Genomic DNA, 20,354 nt, shown 5'->3' on the forward strand with positions numbered 1-20,354 from the left:
ATTGTATGTCGATGGACCTTGAAGTTACGGTTAGGTACGTGGTAGTCATTGGTCTGGACATTGATCATGGAGTTTGGACGGGGAAGGACAGTGAGTCCGATTTTGATTGATTAGTTGATTGGGTCTAGGGGTTACCATAACGGTGTGCGAATTGGAAACGTGTATAGCAACTGAGGGTGTAGTCGTTAAACCTATACTATTTGACTGGCAAGGCCTATGGCGAAATTGTAATATGAGTGTTGATGGGGTATAACTGTGGTAGACGGTTTAGTATGGACTGAGGGGTAACGGTTAGCTTCATCTATGGGGTAGTGTACCTTACGGATATGTGCATCCGGTGGGAGCACTAGACTGATATGTGCATCCTTCGGGAGCACTAGACTGATATGTGCATCCTTCGGGAGCACTAGACTGATATGTGCATCCTTCGGGAGCACTAGACTGATATGTGCATCCTTCGGGAGCACTAGACTGATATGTGCGTCCTTCGGGAGCACTAGACTGATGTGTGTGTTCCACGGAACCACTAGACTGTTATGAAGGGTACCCCTGAATAGGAAGTTAACTGTTGTTCCCTAACGGGCCCAGTAGTGGGTCCCTTACTGGGTATGTTTATACTCACCCTTTTCTCTTCTTAAACTTTTCAGGTAAGGGCACAGCGAGAGGTAGACCGACGAGGGGCAGGAAGGATGCGTGAAGGCCATATGGACACGTCTGATTTTCTTACTGCTTCCGCTGATGTATTTTGTTAGAACATTTGGTTTTGTGATTTTGAGTTAATGACTTGAGTTTTTATTTGAAACTTTTGTGACTGTGATTTAAAATAGGGCCCGATACTGTTTTTGTAATATTTCTAACGTTTTAATGAATCGTAACCGGTCGTTATGAATTTTGTTTTTGTGTGGTCGAGTCTTAGTACTGAGTAGTGACCTCAACTTAGTCCGGAAAGTTGGGTCGTTACAGGTGTTCGTTAGCTTTGGTTGTTAAGCTTTTTACCCTACCTGTGAACACGCTTATGGGATCACTCGCACAATTAAAGGTGTACCTACAGATCACATGTACCCATGCATGGTTAGGGTCAGTTATACTATGTTCATACGGGGTCACTCATATGGCTAGGGTGTTCATATGAGATCACTCGTACGACTAGAGGTGTGCGTATGGTCTCACTCGTCCAGGTGTGCTTCATAGGACACACGACACTATTGTTATGTTTCTAACGGAAAGTTAACAGATCACCTAGACTAGTAGTGGGTCCCTTACTGGGTATACTTTTATATACTCATCTTTTCTTTAAAATGGGATGTGACATGTCATATGAGGACCTCATTCTACTTCAACGTCTTTTTATTAGTGTTTATAGTATTTTTATTTTTAAACATTTTATTCAAAGTTCATATTTATTTATTTATTTTTCTTTAAAATTTTTAGATCCTATGGGTCATATTTTTACATAATTTCTAAACAATCATGATACACGATCGTGTAAATAATGATACACGATCTTGTAATTAGTAATATCAACACGACCATATAGTTTTTTTTAACGATGGGAAAAGAGATTTAGATCTAAGACCGTGTTAACCATACTGAACGATCATGTTGCTGTGGTAAGCGATCGTTTATATCATATCCACACAATCGTGTAGTTCTTTTTAAACGATGAAAAAAGAGCTTTAAATTTAAACGATCATGTTGACCATGCTAAACGATCGTATTGCTATGATAAACGATCGTTTAGACCATATCCACACGATTCTGTAGTTCTTTTTACACAATGAAAAAATGACTTCAAATTTAAAATGATTGTATTAACCATGGTAAACAACAGTCGTGTTGACAATGGTAAACAATCGTTTAGATCATGTTATAGTGATATTTAAACGATCTTGATATTCTTGAATATGAGAAAGATGAACTAACTTCAAAGAATCTTGCTGAAAAATGATGTAGATGAAATATGAGATTTAAACTGAAAAATCAATCGTTTTAAAAGAATCAATCGATTTTAAATAAGAGTTGAACAAATCTGAAAAGAAGATGAAAAAATCGCAAAGAAGAAGAAGAAAGAGAAATGATGAATCAGCCACGAATTTAATAACAAATCCGAAGATTATGAAAATATTTAGTGTGTTCCGTAAATTTTTATCGTTTTGTTATATTTATGAAAATTTCCTTACAAATAATGACCAACTTAGCCAAAATTGAGGTTGAATTAATTCAATCTTAGGAGTGTCCCCAATTGTTTTTAAAGAGAACTTACCAATTAGATCTAAATTAATTAATTTTTTAAAAATCCTTTTACTTTAACTTTAATGGAAAAACCCACAATAACACTCAAAACTCAACTCAACCAATCTTATCCAAAAAGTAGCAACCGCCACCGTCGACACGATGGATGGTCGAACGAGCAGCGAAAAGACGCCAGCTTGGCTCAAACAAACCATGAAGGAAGATGGCGCAAGTGGCATGGCAAACGCATAACGAAGGCAAGCTCGACTTCAACTGTGGCCACGACTCGAAATGAATGAGGGGAGAAATAATTGGCACGAAACTGAAGCCACTAGATGTTCAACGTGCGGCAGAACTACGATGGAGGAATAAAAAAAAAGATTCAAAGAGGCGGCGCTAGGTTGAACGAAGAGAAGAAGAAAGGTTAAAATTTTCTCTAATGCACTCCATCCAAGATATTTAAATATATAATAATAATAGGGAAATTTTCATAAATATAACGATACTATTACAAATTTGGGTTTTAATGACACAAATTTTGCATCGTAAAGACTTTCAACAACACAATTTCGCATCATTGAAGCCACTGTCAAGAAAGGCTATTTAACGACTCTTTGAAAAATGTGTCATTAAATATGCTTAGAAGATACCAAAATTGTGTCCTTAATTCCTTTACCTAGATGCAATAAATACGTCACCGTTATCTATAACTCGACACCAATATATTGTTATCAATACCCTTACATTGACGTAAATCATGTATCACCGTTATCTATACCTTCACACTAATCTATTGTCATTAATACTCTTACATTGACGCTTTAAACGTGTTACCTTTATCTATTACTTGACACGAATATATTGTCATTAATAATCTTATATTGACGCTTTAAATGTGTTATCATTATCTGCACCTTGACACGAATATATTTTCATTAATACCCTTACATTGACAATTTAAATATGTCATCATAAACTATCACTCAACATGTAACGCCCTAAAAATTAAGATAATTTTAGAGTTAATTATCTTAATTTTATTTAATTAGATTTAATTTATTGGACGTTATTTTGAATTCATTTAATGAGAATTATTTGATTTTTGTGGGAATTGAAATTAATTAAATATTTGTTAGATGAAAATTTAATTAATTAGAGGTTTTGGAATGTGGTGTTTGTTGAGTTTTTGATTAAATGGTAGGTTAAGAGAATTAAGTAAAGTTGTAAATTTATAGTGTTGTTGATGTTGAATTTAATTAAATAATTATGGACGTTATTTAATTAAATTGTAGAGTAGAAAGTTTGTTGGAGATTTGATAATTATATGTATATGTGGAAATATATATATATATAATTATTATGTGAAAGGAAAAGATAATTATATTTGTTGAAATATAATTATTTAAAGAAAAGATAATTGTATTTTTGAGAAAGAATATTTGTAAGGGAGAAAAAGTAAAATAATTATATTTTGAGAAAATATAATTATTTGTAAAAAGATAAATAAAAATTAATTATAGTGGAAGACAATTAATTATTTTTGGAGAAAGATAAATAATAATTAATTATTGTGGAAGATAATTAATTATTCTATAGAAAGATAAATATTGATTCTGGAGTGAAGTTGTTATGATTGGGTTAAGATAATTCATGTTGGAAGTTATAAGTGAGTTTTTGGAAAAGATTTGATTGATTAAATTAATTGAGGATTTAAGTTAATTTGAGATTTTGGAGGGAAAAGTTGGTTTTGGTTGAATTGGATTTAATTGAGTATATATATATGGATATATATATTTAATTAATAATTTGGAAAAGTGAAGTTAACTATATGATAGAATAGAATTAACTTCACTTTTCCAAATTATATATATTTGTTTGGAAAAGAAGATAATCCATGGGGAGAGAGAAGGTTGATTTGATTGGACAAAATATATATATATTTATTTATAAGAGAGAATAATGGTTAAAATAAATATATGTGTTTATTGAAGCTTTTTGTGAGAGAAAAATAATAATAATAAAGAAGTATTATTATTATTAATAATGGTTATAAATGTCTAAGATTTTGTGCATTTATTTAGGAAAGATATGGAAATAAAGATATATGTATATATTTGTTATTGTAACGACCCAACTTTCCGGACTAAGCTGAGGTCACTACCAAATACCAAAACTCGACCATTCAACATAAAATTTAAAACAGACCAGTTACGATTCATTAAAACATTAGAAACCTTACAAAAGACAGTTTCGGGCCCTATTTTAAATAAATCAAGAAAGTCACAAAATAAAAATATCAAGGCACCAGTTCAAAATCACAAGTCAAAATATTCAGACAAAATACATAGCGGAAGCGATAAGAAAACCAGACGCGTCCATATGGCCTTCACGCATCCTTCCTGCCTCTCGTCGGTCTGCCCCTCGCTGTGCCCCTACCTGAAAAGTTAAAGAAGAGAAAGGGTGAGTATAAACATACCCAGTAAGGGACCCACTACTGGGCCCGTTAGGGGACAACAGTTAACTTCCTATTCGGGGGTACCCTACATAACAGTCTAGTGCTCCCGAAGGATGCACATATCAGTCTAGTGCTCCCGAAGGATGCACATATCAGTCTAGTGCTCCCGAAGGATGCACATATCAGTCTAGTGCTCCCGAAGGACGCACATATCAGTCTAGTGCTCCCGAAGGACGCACATATCAGTCTAGTGCCCCCGAAGGATGCACATATCAGTCTAGTGCTCCCGAAGGATGCACATATCAGTCTAATGCTCCCGAAGGATGCACATATCCGTAAGGCACACTACCCCATAGATGAAGCTAACCGTTACCCCTCAGTCCAAACTAAACTGTCTACATCAATCACATCCCAACGGCATTCATATCACAGTCCCGCCATAGGCTTTGTCAGTCAGATAGTATAGGTTTAAACATCTACACCCTCAGTTGCTATATGCATTACCGATTCGTACGCCATTAGGGAAAACCCTAAATTCAATCGACTAACCAACCAGAACCGGACTCACTGTTCTTCCCCGTCCAAACTCCATGAACCACATACAGACCAGTGTTTTACTACATACTGAACCGTAACTTTAAGGTCTATCAACATAAAATCTCAATCCACAAATAGCAGTCACAGTATAATTTTCATCAGACAAAATATAATATCAGTACTTAACAGTCAACACGCATACAGATATTCAGTACAGTCACTAACGTGTAATCCCCTGTGGATTACTACGGTTTTAGCCTGGACTCGGGGTCCAGTAGTAGGAAAACCCTTACCTGAAACTCGGTTATGCCCCTCGATCGAAATCCACGCTCGACAGATCTACCTAACAAAACACGAAAGTTTTAGTTGGTGACTTTAGTAGCAGTTGTTTTAAAAGGTTATCCGTTGACTTACCCCAAGGAAAGGAAGCTATCTCCAACCAGGTCTGCCGCGGAACCCGAGAACTTAGCGTCAACTCTGTACTACCTTCAAGGGAGACAAGTAGGGTCATATCTTAATCCGACATTCAAACTCGAATCGGTCGAGGTAACATTAGGGAATTCATCAAAACAATCCTTACCGAAGACTCACCGTGAACCGAAGTGGAGGAAGGAAGGCTTAGGTGGCTCGGCTCGGCTCGGCTTGGACTCGGCTCGGCTTGGACTCGGCTCGGCTCGGCTCGGCTCGGCTCGGCTTAACTCGGCTTGGTTCTCGGCTCGGCTCGGCTCAGCTCGGCTTGGTTCTCGGCTCGGCTCGGCTTGGTTCGGCTCGCGGCTCGGCTCACTCGGCTCGCGGCTCGGCTTGGTTCGGCTCGCGGCTCGGCTAACTCGGCTCGCGGCTCGGCTCACTCGGCTCGCGGCTCGGCTCACTCGGCTCGCTCGGCTCGGCTCACTCGGCTCGCTCGGCTCAGCTCGCTCGGCTCGCTCGGCTCGGCTCACTCGGCTCGCTCGGCTCCGCTCACTCGGCTCGCTCGGCTCGGCTCACGCGGCTCGCTCGGCTCGGACTGGAAGCGGATTATGGGTCGGGTCAGCTTGGAACCGGGTCGGGTTGGATGAAAATGGGCAGCCACGAACGATGGCTCTCCGGCGTCCGACGACCTTGACGAACGACAACTGGGAGGCGTTCGACGACGGGGTGAGTCGCGGCTGGTGGATTCCGACAGCTGGTTCTGCTTTCACGCGGCGGAGGGCGATGGCTTGACGGCGGAGGACGATTTGAAGCCGAGAGGAGATCCGAAATGGATGGTCGCGGCGGTTGTTCGTTTTCAGAGACGGAGACGACGACGCTGGAGGCGGAACAGGAGACGGTGACGGAGAGGAAGAGAGATGGTGGCGGAGACGGAGATGGAAGAGAAAACGGTGAGGCGCGGCGTCCGGCGAGGAAGGGAGAGGAAGAAGAAGAAGGAGTTTCACACGGGGGGGGGGGGGGGGGAGAAGCGGCGCGCGGGTTAGGGTATTCTTAAAAAAAAAATTTATTATATATATATATATATATAACTTTTAATAATAATAATAATAAATAAGGTATTATTATTATATATATTTATACATATATTAATTTCTACTTATCAAAATAAATAAATAATTAAAATATATAAAGTATTATTATATGCATATACATATTTTAACTTTAAAAATAAAAATTTAATTAGTAATAATCATACTAATAATAATAATAATAATAATAATAGAAAATATTAATATTAAATTATGTGTAAGGATAATAATAAATACCAATAGTAATAATAATATAATTACTTATTCTATTACTATTATAAAATTTACAATTATAAATTTAGAATTTCAGAAATTAATTCAAAATTTAACATTCCCGAGAATTTATATAAAATGATAGAAAAATAAATTTTACCTCGAAAGTTCGGGACGTTACATTCTTCCCTCCTTAGGGAACTTTCGTCCTCGAAAGTTCTATTCCTCGAACAGTTCGGGATAACGGGACCTCATGTCATCTTCACGCTCCCATGTAGCCTCTTCTACCCGGTGATTCCGCCATAAGACTTTAACCAGGGGAATTTCTTTATTCCTCAACGTCTTCACCTCTCTAGCAAGTACCTCAACAGGTTGTTCAGTATAGCTCAAGTTTTCATCAATCTCCAGTGGCTCGTAATCAACTACATGGGATGGATCTGGCACGTATTTCCTCAACATAGAAACATGAAACACATCATGAACTGTCGAGAGTGATGGTGGCAACGCCAAGCGATAAGCTACAGGGCCAATCCGCTCCAGAATCTCAAACGGCCCAACAAAACAGGGACTCAACTTTCCCCTCCTTTCAAAACGCAAGACACCTCTCATAGGTGCTACCTTTAAGAACACTTTATCCCCTACCTCAAACTCAAGGTCCTTCCGCCTCACATCTGCATAACTCTTCTGCCTACTCTGAGCGGTATGCATGCGTGATCTAATCTTCTGAATCGCTTCGTTAGTAGATTGAACTAACTCAGGACCCATCAATCTCTGTTCACCTACCTCATCCCAGCAAACCGGGGATCTACAACATTTGCCGTACAAGGCCTCAAACGGTGCCATGCCAATAGTAGCCTGATAACTGTTATTATAAGCAAATTCCATCAAATGTAAGTGGGAGTCCCAGCTACCTGGAAATTCCAAAGCACACGCTCGCAACATATCCTCTAAAACCTGGTTCAGACGCTCAGTCTGACCGTCAGTCTGTGGATGGAAAGCCGTACTAAAGTCCAACCTCGTGCCCATAGCAGTCTGCAAACCCTTCCAAAATTTGGAAGTGAAACGGGCATCTCTATCAGAAACAATCGACACTGGCACTCCGTGTAATCTCACTATCTCAGACATGTACAACTGTGCCCACTTACTAGCAGTATAGGTGGATTTACCCGGAACGAAGTGCGCTGACTTAGTAAGTCTGTCCACCACAACCCAAATCACTGTAAAACCCCTCAGAGTTCTCGGTAGCCCTGTAATGAAATCCATGGACACGTTCTCCCACTTCCATTCCGGTATGCTCAAAGGTTGTAATAAACCCGCTGGTTTCTGCCTTGGTGCCTTAACCTGCTGGCACACCAAGCATTTACTAACAAATTCTGCTACTTCCCTCTTCATGTTACGCCACCAATAAACCCGCTTCAGGTCCTGATACATCTTCGTACTACCTGGGTGCATGGAAAATGGGGAACTGTGCGCCTCAGATAATAATTCTGTCTTAACCGCACTATCTGACGGAATACAGAGGCGTCTCTCAAACAACAGTCCACCATCAGAGGATAACGAGAACTCAGCCGTTTGCCCTGCCTCTGCTAGGCCACGTTTGTCAACCAGATAAGGATCGTTACTCTGAGCATCAATGATCTTCTGCCTCAAAGTCGGCTGTACCGTCAACTGGGCTAACTGCGTAGTAACTGCCCCCACTGACACTGCAATCTCAGCCCGCTCGAGATCCCGATGCAATGGGGCCTGCCGGGTAATAAGTGCTGTAGAATGGGACACCTTCCTACTAAGAGCATCAGCTACCACATTTGCCTTGTCTGGATGATACAGTATCTCACAATCGTAATCCTTCACTAACTCAAGCCACCTTCGCTGTCTCATATTCAATTCTTTCTGAGTAAAGAAGTATTTCAAGCTCTTATGATCTGTGAATATCTGTATCTTTTCACCATATAAATAATGCCTCCATATCTTCAAAGCAAAAACCACTGCTGCCAACTCTAGATCATGTGTAGGGTAGTTCTGCTCATGACTCTTCAACTGACGAGACGCATAAGCGACCACCTTACCCTGCTGCATCAAAACACAACCCAGACCCTTCTTGGAAGCATCACTATAAATCACGAAACTGCCAGAACCGTCGGGTACAGTAAGAACCGGTGCGATAACTAGCTTTTGTTTAAGGGTCTGGAAACTGTCCTCACACGCCTTGCTCCAAACAAAAGGAACCCCCTTTCTGGTCAACTGAGTAAGAGGAGTGGCTATACGAGAAAAGTTCTCCACAAACCGTCGATAATAGCCTGCTAAACCCAGAAAGCTACGGACCTCACTGACTGTGGAAGGTCGGGTCCAACCAGTGACTGCCTCTATCTTAGCTGGATCTACAGAGACTCCAGCCTTAGAAACCACGTGGCCCAGAAAAAACACCTGTTTCAGCCAAAACTCGCATTTCGAGAACTTTGCATATAACTTATTATCCCGAAGTGTCTGCAAAACCATGCGTAAATGCTCCTCATGTTCGGCCTCCGTCTTGGAGTATATCAAAATATCGTCGATAAACACGATCACAAAAGTATCTAGGAACTCCCTAAACACTCTGTTCATCAAGTCCATAAATACTGCCGGAGCATTCGTCAAACCAAAAGACATCACAATAAACTCGTAGTGTCCATATCTGGAACGAAATGCTGTCTTCGGTACATCCTCATCCTTAATTCTCAGCTGATGGTATCCCGACCGAAGATCAATCTTAGAGAATACTGTGGCTCCCTGTAACTGGTCAAATAGATCGTCAATCCTGGGCAGGGGATATCTGTTCTTTACGGTTACTTTGTTCAACTCCCTATAGTCAATGCACAGACGCATCGATCCGTCCTTCTTCTTAACGAATAAGACTGGCGCACCCCAAGGTGACACGCTCGGTCGAATGAATCCCTTATCAAGCAATTCCTGTAACTGTACCTTCAGTTCTTTCAGTTCTGCGGGGGCCATTCTGTAAGGGGCTCTGGATATAGGGACCGTGCCCGGCTCCAACTCTATGGCAAACTCAACCTCCCTGTGCGGAGGTAACCCTGGAAGTTCCTCAGGAAAAACGTCCGGATAGTCCCTCACCACCGGTTCTGACGACAGGGATACATCCGCCTCTCTAGTATCCACCACACTCGCTAAGATACCCCAAGTACCCTGACTGAGCAGTTTACTGGCCCTGATGGCTGAGATTACCTGAGGCAACGACTTTGACCCTCCTCCCTTAAATTTAAAACTGGCCATCGAGGGAGGGTTAAACGTTACCTCCTTACGTGAACAATCTATACTGGCGTGGTTAGCGGCCAACCAATCCATACCCAGGATTACATCAAAGTCCAGCATATCCAGAACTATCAGCGTTACCTCAATCACATGGCCTGCTATCTCAATCTGGCATGCTTTCACCTTTTCCTTCGACAACATACATTCCCCGGAAGGAGTAGATACTGACAGAATCTGGTGTAAGGGTTCTACCTCTAAGCGGGCATGCGACACAAATGCGGAAGAGATAAAAGAATGTGACGAACCCGAATCAAACAAGACTAAGGCGTAATGCCCCAACACTGGGAGCGTACCTGTCACTACTGTGCCTGCCTTCTCAGCCTCAGTCCTGTTGGTAGCAAAGACTCTACCCTGATGTGGAGCACCTGCTCCCTGATTCTGCGCGATCCCCGTGAGTCTCAACGGGCATCTATCAGCTGTATGACCCTCTTGCCTGCACTTAAAGCAGGTCCTGGTCCTGAATAAGCAACGGCCCAGATGGTGCTTCCCACAAGTGGTACACAACGGCTTTCCTCTGGCAGCCTCCCCTGCCTCAAAAGGTTTCTGCTGGAAGCTGCGAAACTCACCACCTGGTCTGAAATTCCGCTGTGGCACTGGAACAGGCTGCTGCTCAGCCTTCCTCTTCTGTCTCGACGTCGAACCTCTACCAGCGGTCTTAGACGAGTTGGCCCTCTCCTGTAAACTGAGATCCACTGCCAGGCGCAGTGCATCGGCATGAGTAGCGGGTCTGAAAGCTCAGACCAAACCCTGAATGTCCAGTCTGAGGCCTCTAACAAACTTGTCAGCTCTGGCCGCCTCGGTCGCTATCATCTCGGGAGCGAAGCGGAATAACATGTCAAACTCCGCATCATACTGCTCCACTGTCATGTCACCCTGCTCTAAGTTCAGGAACTCCTGCCGCTTGGCATCTCTCAAACTGGCAGAGAAGAATTTCGCATAGAAACTCTCCTTGAACTGCTGCCACGTGACCTGACTCACATCACCACCTAGCATCCTCTCTGTGGTCTCCCACCATGCAGTACCTCTGTCAGTCAACATAAAAACAGCACACTGAACCTTCTGATCCTCAGGGCATTTCATGTAACGGAATATGGTTTCTAAGGACGATAACCACATCTGAGCCCTGGTGGGGTCCTCCAAAGACCCATCGAACGTCGTGGGATTATACTTCCTGAAATCCCTCAGATGCTTAGCCTCTGCTGACAACTGATCCGGCATAAACTGGGGCGCAACTGGTACCGGAGCCGGAGCTGGAGCAGGAACTGGTGCTGGAGCTGGCGCCGGAGTTGGCGAGGCAGGCTTCTGCTGCTCTCGCATCTGCATAATCATATCTCTAAACCTCTGCTCCATGGTGGTTGGGCTACAGGCTGGGTCAGGGGCTTGGGCTACAGGCTGCACCTCAGGCCGGACGCGTCCTGCTCCCCTTCCTCGGCCTCCTCGGCCACCCCTACGTGCACCTCTCCTTGGTGGCATTTTCCTAACAACCACCAAACGATTCCTTTAGTCATAAATGGTAATTGAATTTGCAGTTTAACTTAGGTAAGGTAATGCATGTAGAGTTATACATATACTTTCATGAGAGCGTAGCTGACGAGCGGCAAGGATCGTTTCAGCCATAAGGACACAAAACACAGACTCACATTATAAGTCAGTCTACAGAACCTAAAACTTAGGCTCTGATACCAACTGTAACGACCCAACTTTCCGGACTAAGCTGAGGTCACTACCAAATACCAAAACTCGACCATTCAACATAAAATTTAAAACAGACCAGTTACGATTCATTAAAACATTAGAAACCTTACAAAAGACAGTTTCGGGCCCTATTTTAAATAAATCAAGAAAGTCACAAAATAAAAATATCAAGGCACCAGTTCAAAATCACAAGTCAAAATATTCAGACAAAATACATAGCGGAAGCGATAAGAAAACCAGACGCGTCCATATGGCCTTCACGCATCCTTCCTGCCTCTCGTCGGTCTGCCCCTCGCTGTGCCCCTACCTGAAAAGTTAAAGAAGAGAAAGGGTGAGTATAAACATACCCAGTAAGGGACCCACTACTGGGCCCGTTAGGGGACAACAGTTAACTTCCTATTCGGGGGTACCCTACATAACAGTCTAGTGCTCCCGAAGGATGCACATATCAGTCTAGTGCTCCCGAAGGATGCACATATCAGTCTAGTGCTCCCGAAGGATGCACATATCAGTCTAGTGCTCCCGAAGGATGCACATATCAGTCTAGTGCTCCCGAAGGACGCACATATCAGTCTAGTGCTCCCGAAGGACGCACATATCAGTCTAGTGCCCCCGAAGGATGCACATATCAGTCTAGTGCTCCCGAAGGATGCACATATCAGTCTAGTGCTCCCGAAGGATGCACATATCCGTAAGGCACACTACCCCATAGATGAAGCTAACCGTTACCCCTCAGTCCAAACTAAACTGTCTACATCAATCACATCCCAACGGCATTCATATCACAGTCCCGCCATAGGCTTTGTCAGTCAGATAGTATAGGTTTAAACATCTACACCCTCAGTTGCTATATGCATTACCGATTCGTACGCCATTAGGGAAAACCCTAAATTCAATCGACTAACCAACCAGAACCGGACTCACTGTTCTTCCCCGTCCAAACTCCATGAACCACATACAGACCAGTGTTTTACTACATACTGAACCGTAACTTTAAGGTCCATCAACATAAAATCTCAATCCACAAATAGCAGTCACAGTATAATTTTCATCAGACAAAATATAATATCAGTACTTAACAGTCAACACGCATACAGATATTCAGTACAGTCACTAACGTGTAATCCCCTGTGGATTACTACGGTTTTAGCCTGGACTCGGGGTCCAGTAGTAGGAAAACCCTTACCTGAAACTCGGTTATGCCCCTCGATCGAAATCCACGCTCGACAGATCTACCTAACAAAACACGAAAGTTTTAGTTGGTGACTTTAGTAGCAGTTGTTTTAAAAGGTTATCCGTTGACTTACCCCAAGGAAAGGAAGCTATCTCCAACCAGGTCTGCCGCGGAACCCGAGAACTTAGCGTCAACTCTGTACTACCTTCAAGGGAGACAAGTAGGGCCATATCTTAATCCGACATTCAAACTCGAATCGGTCGAGGTAACATTAGGGAATTCATCAAAACAATCCTTACCGAAGACTCACCGTGAACCGAAGTGGAGGAAGGAAGGCTTAGGTGGCTCGGCTCGGCTCGGCTTGGACTCGGCTCGGCTTGGACTCGGCTCGGCTCGGCTCAACTCGGCTTGGTTCTCGGCTCGGCTCGGCTCGGCTCGGCTCAGCTCGGCTTGGTTCTCGGCTCGGCTCGGCTTGGTTCGGCTCGCGGCTCGGCTCACTCGGCTCGCGGCTCGGCTTGGTTCGGCTCGCGGCTCGGCTCACTCGGCTCGCGGCTCGGCTCACTCGGCTCGCGGCTCGGCTCACTCGGCTCGCTCGGCTCGACTCACTCGGCTCGCTCGGCTCGGCTCACTCGGCTCGCTCGGCTCGGCTCACGCGGCTCGCTCGGCTCGGACTGGAAGCGGATTATGGGTCGGGTCAGCTTGGAACCGAGTCGGGTTGGATGAAAATGGGCAGCCACGAACGATGGCTCTCCGGCGTCCGACGACCTTGACGAACGACAACTGGGAGGCGTTCGACGACGGGGTGAGTCGCGGCTGGTGGATTCCGAGAGCTGGTTCTGCTTTCACGCGGCGGAGGGCGATGGCTTGACGGCGGAGGACGATTTGAAGCCGAGAGGAGATCCGAAATGGATGGTCGCGGCGGCTGTTCGTTTTCAGAGACGGAGACGACGACGCTGGAGGCGGAACAGGAGACGGTGACGGAGAGGAAGAGAGATGGTGGCGGAGACGGAGATGGAAGAGAAAACGGTGAGGCGCGGCGTCGGGCGAGGAAGGGAGAGGAAGAAGAAGAAGGAGTTTCACACGGGGGGGGGGGGGGGGGAGAAGCGGCGCGCGGGTTAGGGTATTCTTAAAAAAAAAAAATTATTATATATATATATATATAACTTTTAATAATAATAATAATAAATAAGGTATTATTATTATATATATTTATACATATATTAATTTCTACTTATCAAAATAAATAAATAATTAAAATATATAAAGTATTATTATATGCATATACATATTTTAACTTTAAAAATAAAAATTTAATTAGTAATAATCATACTAATAATAATAATAATAATAATAGAAAATATTAATATTAAATTATGTGTAAGGATAATAATAAATACCAATAGTAATAATAATATAATTACTTATTCTATTACTATTATAAAATTTACAATTATAAATTTAGAATTTCAGAAATTAATTCAAAATTTAACATTCCCGAGAATTTATATAAAATGATAGAAAAATAAATTTTACCTCGAAAGTTCGGGACGTTACAGTTATTATATCTATATCCTAAAACGAAAAGGAAATAATAATAATAAATATTATTGTTATTATTTGGGTTTATAAATAGCATTGCAATGCTTAAGTTATAAAGTAAAGGAAAAAGAAAAAGGTTTTTCATCTTTGTCTCTAAGATAACCATCTGCTATCGCCGCCTCATCAGTTGAAGTTAAGATTGGTCTCTTTGGAAGTTTGAGGATTTAAAGTGATGAATTTTTTTCATTAAGGATAAGAGGATTTTTCAACCTTCATCTGAGTAACCTTGGTAAGCCAATAAAATTAAATTAATATTTTATTAATTTAATTTTGGATCTATTTGGGATTTCTTTGAAGGTTAAATTGGCTAATTTTTGAAGATTTAAATCTTGGATTTTTCTCAATCAAGGTTGAATTGGTTTGAACCCCAATTTTTTAGAAAGTTAATTATTTTGGGAGAATCTTTGGTTGTTAGCCAATTGCTAATTTCATTAATTAAGATACTGAGTTTTCCTTTTATTATTAGGATCAAGTTAATTGGAGAATTTTTACTGTCAGCTAGGGAGTACTTTGTTTGGCTAAAATCTCCAGGTAATAGATTCTCCTACTAAACATTCGAGCTGAATTTAAGAGACCGCATATAATTATGATTATGCATTGATGGTAGCTAAAATGCATAACTTGATGCTATTGATAATGACTGTCATTTTATGGATGATTGATGATGATGACTGATGTTATGTTAATGACTGGTAGTCTGTTGTTAACGACTGTTGATGTTGATGTTAATGATATATTAATCACATGATTAAGGACGTTAAGATTAATATCCATGCCATGTTATGATGTTATGTTATGTTACATGCTATGGATAGATGTTTTATTAACTTTGTCTATTAGAGTCGTACCTGCATGGGTGTCCTTCGAGATCACCACCTTTTTAGGACTGCATAGTGCGACGGGACCGCCAGTCTGGCATTGACATAGACATGATTCGAGTGATTCGAAGGGATCGCTCGCAGCCCGATTGTCTTAGTGTTTCCTCCGGGTACACTACAGACCAGTTTGCTCTAGGTGTTCTTTTCGGATCATCGAAGATCAGTTATGTTCCTCCGGGATCACATGTTGCACGTGTTCGGGAACGTGCCAGTTCTTGTGTACTTCTTTTCAGAACTCTAATGGGAAGTTAACAAACACCTAACTGGACTAGTAGTAGGTCCCTTACTGAGTATTTGTTTATACTCACTCTTTCTACGTTTAATATTTCAGACGAAAGTAAAGGTAGAGGAAAGCTGGCGAGCGACAGAGAAGGATCCGTGACATGTCATATGGGGACTCAGTTTTGCTTCTGCGTTTATGTATCAATGTTTCAGCATTCTGTTTTTAATGAAAATTTAGTTTCCCTCTTTTCAAGAAAGTGTATATTGTCATTGTTTCTTTTTAGTAATGACCTCAGCTTAGTATAAATAGTTGGGTCGTTACACAACACGAATATATTGTCATTAATACCATTACATTGACAATTTAAATGTGTCACCGTTATTTATCACTCGACACTAATATATTGTCTTATAACGATGCTTTAATTGTGTCACCTTTCAATATAACTCGACACTAATATATTGTCGTTGTAAATGTTTCGTTACACAAAATTGTTGTCAAGAAATGTGCTTTGACGATACTGTTTCTGTTTGATAAAGGTTTATATGTCGACACATGTTTGGTGTTGTTATTTTTCATTTTCCCAACACATATTTTTCTATCATATATTTCTTCTTTCAAAAAAATTAAATACTGAATTTCAATATTGCCCACATATGTTTGGAGAGATATTTATATTAATAATAAAAAAATATAACTTACATTGTCGATAAAGGTTTTACAATAATCCAAAAGATAAATTAACTATAATATTACATGGATGTGTGACATAACCTAATTAAACTGACGCATAAATGGGAACTTGATCGGTACCATGGTCCTTGGATTCTTCAACTACCAACAAATTTGAAGAAAATGAACCTTAGCCAACATTCATTATTGAAAATGCATGAGCATAAGCATAAACATTAAGTACATGTCAAACAGAAATCACCTTCTTAATAAGCAGACTAATAAACTTTTCAAAATAAGCATCTAAAGTTCCTACAACCAAGGTTTTTAATAAAAGTCCCATAAGGAACGCAAAAGATTAAAAAAAACACCGACTACATAAGCATAGTATATAAATGTTGCGAATGTAAGTTTGAATTCAATCTTTACAGACCAAACAATGTTCTAGTTTGCATCAAGTTGAAACTTAGCATAAATTTACCCTTAGCCCTCCCCCTCCACTCCTCCAAAGCAATTATAAAACAACATGATTCCTATAACATATGTCTAAGCGGATCGAACAAAATAGTTTTTCAATGACTACCATAACTGCAGAATAGTCAACGCAACAAAGTATCAAGCTCCTAACTAAGTACATGTCAGCACGATTCCTAATACATATGTCTAAGCGGATCACACAAAATAGCTTTTCACTGGCTACCACTGTAGGATAGTCAAAGCAACATTCTTAAGTACATGTTAACATGATTCCTAAAATAAAATAGTTATGTTACGTTACAAAACATAAAGCACGCTTACCTCTTTCTTTTACTAAATCCTCATCCCCATATCTTGATTACCCTCCACAAAGGCTTCTTCTTTTTTGCAACTTCGGAAGCCCTAATAATAATTAACAAACTACGTAAGTTATACTATTATTGTTTCATATGCAACATATTAACTCATAATTTGATCCCTGACGGAGTTCATGATAAATTAAGTTAATATCATTCTCAAAGTTATTCCAAGAACAAAAGTTGCAACCAATGTTATGATAAAACAACAAACAATGTAACAAATAACAAACACTCTAAAAATTTACATCAGAAGGCGACTCCAAAAATCCAAATAATATATAAAATGCAGTTGCAAAATAAGTAAGTTTCAAAACTTTCTCACCATGAGGATTGGGAAGTGTTGTAGTTCCTCTTGTATCAAATTCAACCCAAAAAATCAAGTAGACAATATATCGATCCAAATAATTCTTATTTTTTCCTGAGAACCATAGTACAAGAAAACATCATCACTGACATACATCATATAAGCAAATCTTTAATGGCTTAAATTGAGAAGTCCTAGTTTTATATCTTATTCTCTTATAGTTTTTAATTTAGCATATCACTATTTGTAAATGTTAAAATTAGATAATAATGAAACTTACATAGCATGATACTTCATTGGTTGACATAAGTTTGAAACGACAAAAAAGGTCATCTAAGTGAGGAAAAAAGAAATTTTTTTACTAATTGGAAAATGTAATATACTAGTTGCAAGCAAAGAACCAAGAAAAAGGGTAAGGAACTCACCAATTTCACTCAAAAAAAAAAAAAAAGATTTATCCTTACTTTTTACCATAGCTTGGTGGCAAGTTAGGATGTAGGACCCAAATGAATGGTTCCTAATAAAAATTCTTGTAACCAAAGCTTGGAAGGAAAGTGGTTAGTAGAAAAAGGTGGTGATCCCAAGGGACACCCATGTGGGTATGACTCTAATAGGTAAAGCTAACAGTAGACCCTATCCATAGCATGTAGCATAACATAACATCATAAACATGCCATGAATATTAATCTTAGCATTCTAAATCATGAGATTAATATTTCATGCATTAACATCAACATCATCAATCATCATCATCAACCCAACTCAGTCATAATTATCAATCATCGTAAACATAAACACATTATGCATATTAACTACATCAATGCATAATGGAAAATTACATGCAAGCTCTTACTTTAGTTTGAAAGTGTAGTAGAAGAATCTCTTACCTGGAGATTAGCTTAATCCAAAAGTATAATCCTGACAGAATGGTCAAGCTTTCCAAAAGAAAAATCATAAACAGTAAGGGTAAAAATATACTAAGTTCAACAACTTAGTTAACAATTGCTTAAACATCCAAAAATCCAGTTAATTCGACTTACCTAAAGTTGAGGACGGATACAATTCAACTTTAATTTAGGAAAAATTTCATAGTATCAACTTCTAATTGATCTAACCAGTCATTATGAAAAAAAATCCAAATTTAAATTATTTAGGGTCCAATATTAATCTTTGTTGGGCATAACCAAAACCCAATCAAACTTACTAAAAATAGGTGAAAAAGATCCAAAATATAGGCTTGCGGCTCAAAACAATTTGGATAGAGAGGGAAAATTGACTCGGCTAAGGCAGAAATAGCTGGGTGTGTGCGATTGAAACGGGTGGCGACTCGGGTTAATGGCTTGTGCGACTCGCAAGGAAGGATCTACTCACATGAGGTTTGGCTGACAGCTTAGAGATTGGCTCGATCGGACGACAGACGAACAACAGATGGCTTGTCTATGGCTCAGACGACTTACGAAAATGTTACGACGAGTTGGGCTCGACAGCTGATGAAGAAGACGCGATCAAACGAACAAACATGCAGCGGCCGACGGAGAAGACGCGACGATCGATGGACAAATAGCAAAAACATGACGGTCGATGGAGAAGACGCGATCGAATGGACGAACACGCAGCGACCGATGGAGAAGACGCGACGATCAACGGAGGAACAGCGAACACATGGTGGTCCACAGAGAAGACACGATCGGACGGTTTGGACGAAGACAGAGAAGGTAAGAATAGACGGCTAGTTTGCAGCGGCGGTTGAAGAAGGTGGCAGCTAAGGTTTGCACTAAGGTTTTCTTTATGATGTGGAAGAAGAAGGTGAATAGTGTCTATCCACGCTTCCCGAGGCCTATTTAAGAGAAATATAATAATAATAAAATTATTATTATTTTCTTTTCTTTTTCCTTATTCTTTTAAAAACAAAATAAATCTCCACTTTCTTCATTTAAAACCCATCAAATCCCCTTTTTAAACTCAAATATTCTCCCTCTTCAATAACTCCTCCCATTAAATCTTCTTTTTATCTTCTCAAAACAATATATCCTTAAATAATTATATTATCTTCATAATATAATTATTTTAACTTCAAAATTCAATCAATTATATAATCATATATATAATTAATCAAAATTCCTTCAAATACAATTCCACCAACCACAATTCACTTAAAACAAACAATTTCAATCATAAATTCTAAATTTCCAATAATTAATTAGATATTTTCCCAAAATATCTAATTAGTTCTAATTTCTACAAAAATTCAATAATTTCAACATAGTCAAAATTAAACTTAAGATAGTTAAACTTAAGTTAGTTAAACTTAAAATGACTTACTTTTGGGTGATACAGGATTGATGAATCTTGAAACGAAAGTGGTTAGTACAAAAAAGTAAATATATAAGAATATCTAAGAAATATCAAAAGAATTTGTAACAAGAATCAAAACAAGTTGTTTTTTAGATGCAAATTTAATTCACGAACAAAAAGTAGAAATTTAAGGAAGAAATTCTCAAACAAATTGAATACACATTACTGAAGATTACCCTTCCATTGGATCAAAAAAGATTGTTGGAGTTTTTGGAAGAAAATGGCAAAGTGGAGAGGGAAGAGTAAAGAAGATTGCTAGAGTTTTTAGGAGAAAAATGACAAAATGAAGAGGGAAGAGTTGTGGCAAAATGAAATTTAGAGAGAATTTTGGTGAAAGTTGGAATTTGGTTGATGAATTTTGAAAGGAAAGTGGTTACTA

General features: G+C 40.0%; 1 long non-coding RNA gene across 1 annotated transcript; it reads right to left on the reverse strand.

Annotated features, from left to right (window-relative positions):
* Window positions 1-16,512: 16,512 nt before the first annotated feature.
* Window positions 16,513-19,445, reverse strand: LOC107991390 (uncharacterized). The gene is made up of 5 exons (XR_001763385.2): window positions 18,992-19,445; window positions 18,508-18,555; window positions 17,639-17,734; window positions 17,279-17,359; window positions 16,513-16,642 (listed from the first exon to the last, which is right to left on the reverse strand). It is a non-coding gene; the product is annotated as an uncharacterized LOC107991390 (long non-coding RNA).
* Between the last annotated feature and the right edge of the window lie 909 nt (window positions 19,446-20,354).

Source organism: Cucumis melo, chromosome 7, assembly GCF_025177605.1.
Source record: "Cucumis melo cultivar AY chromosome 7, USDA_Cmelo_AY_1.0, whole genome shotgun sequence".
Lineage (NCBI taxonomy): Eukaryota > Viridiplantae > Streptophyta > Magnoliopsida > Cucurbitales > Cucurbitaceae > Cucumis > Cucumis melo.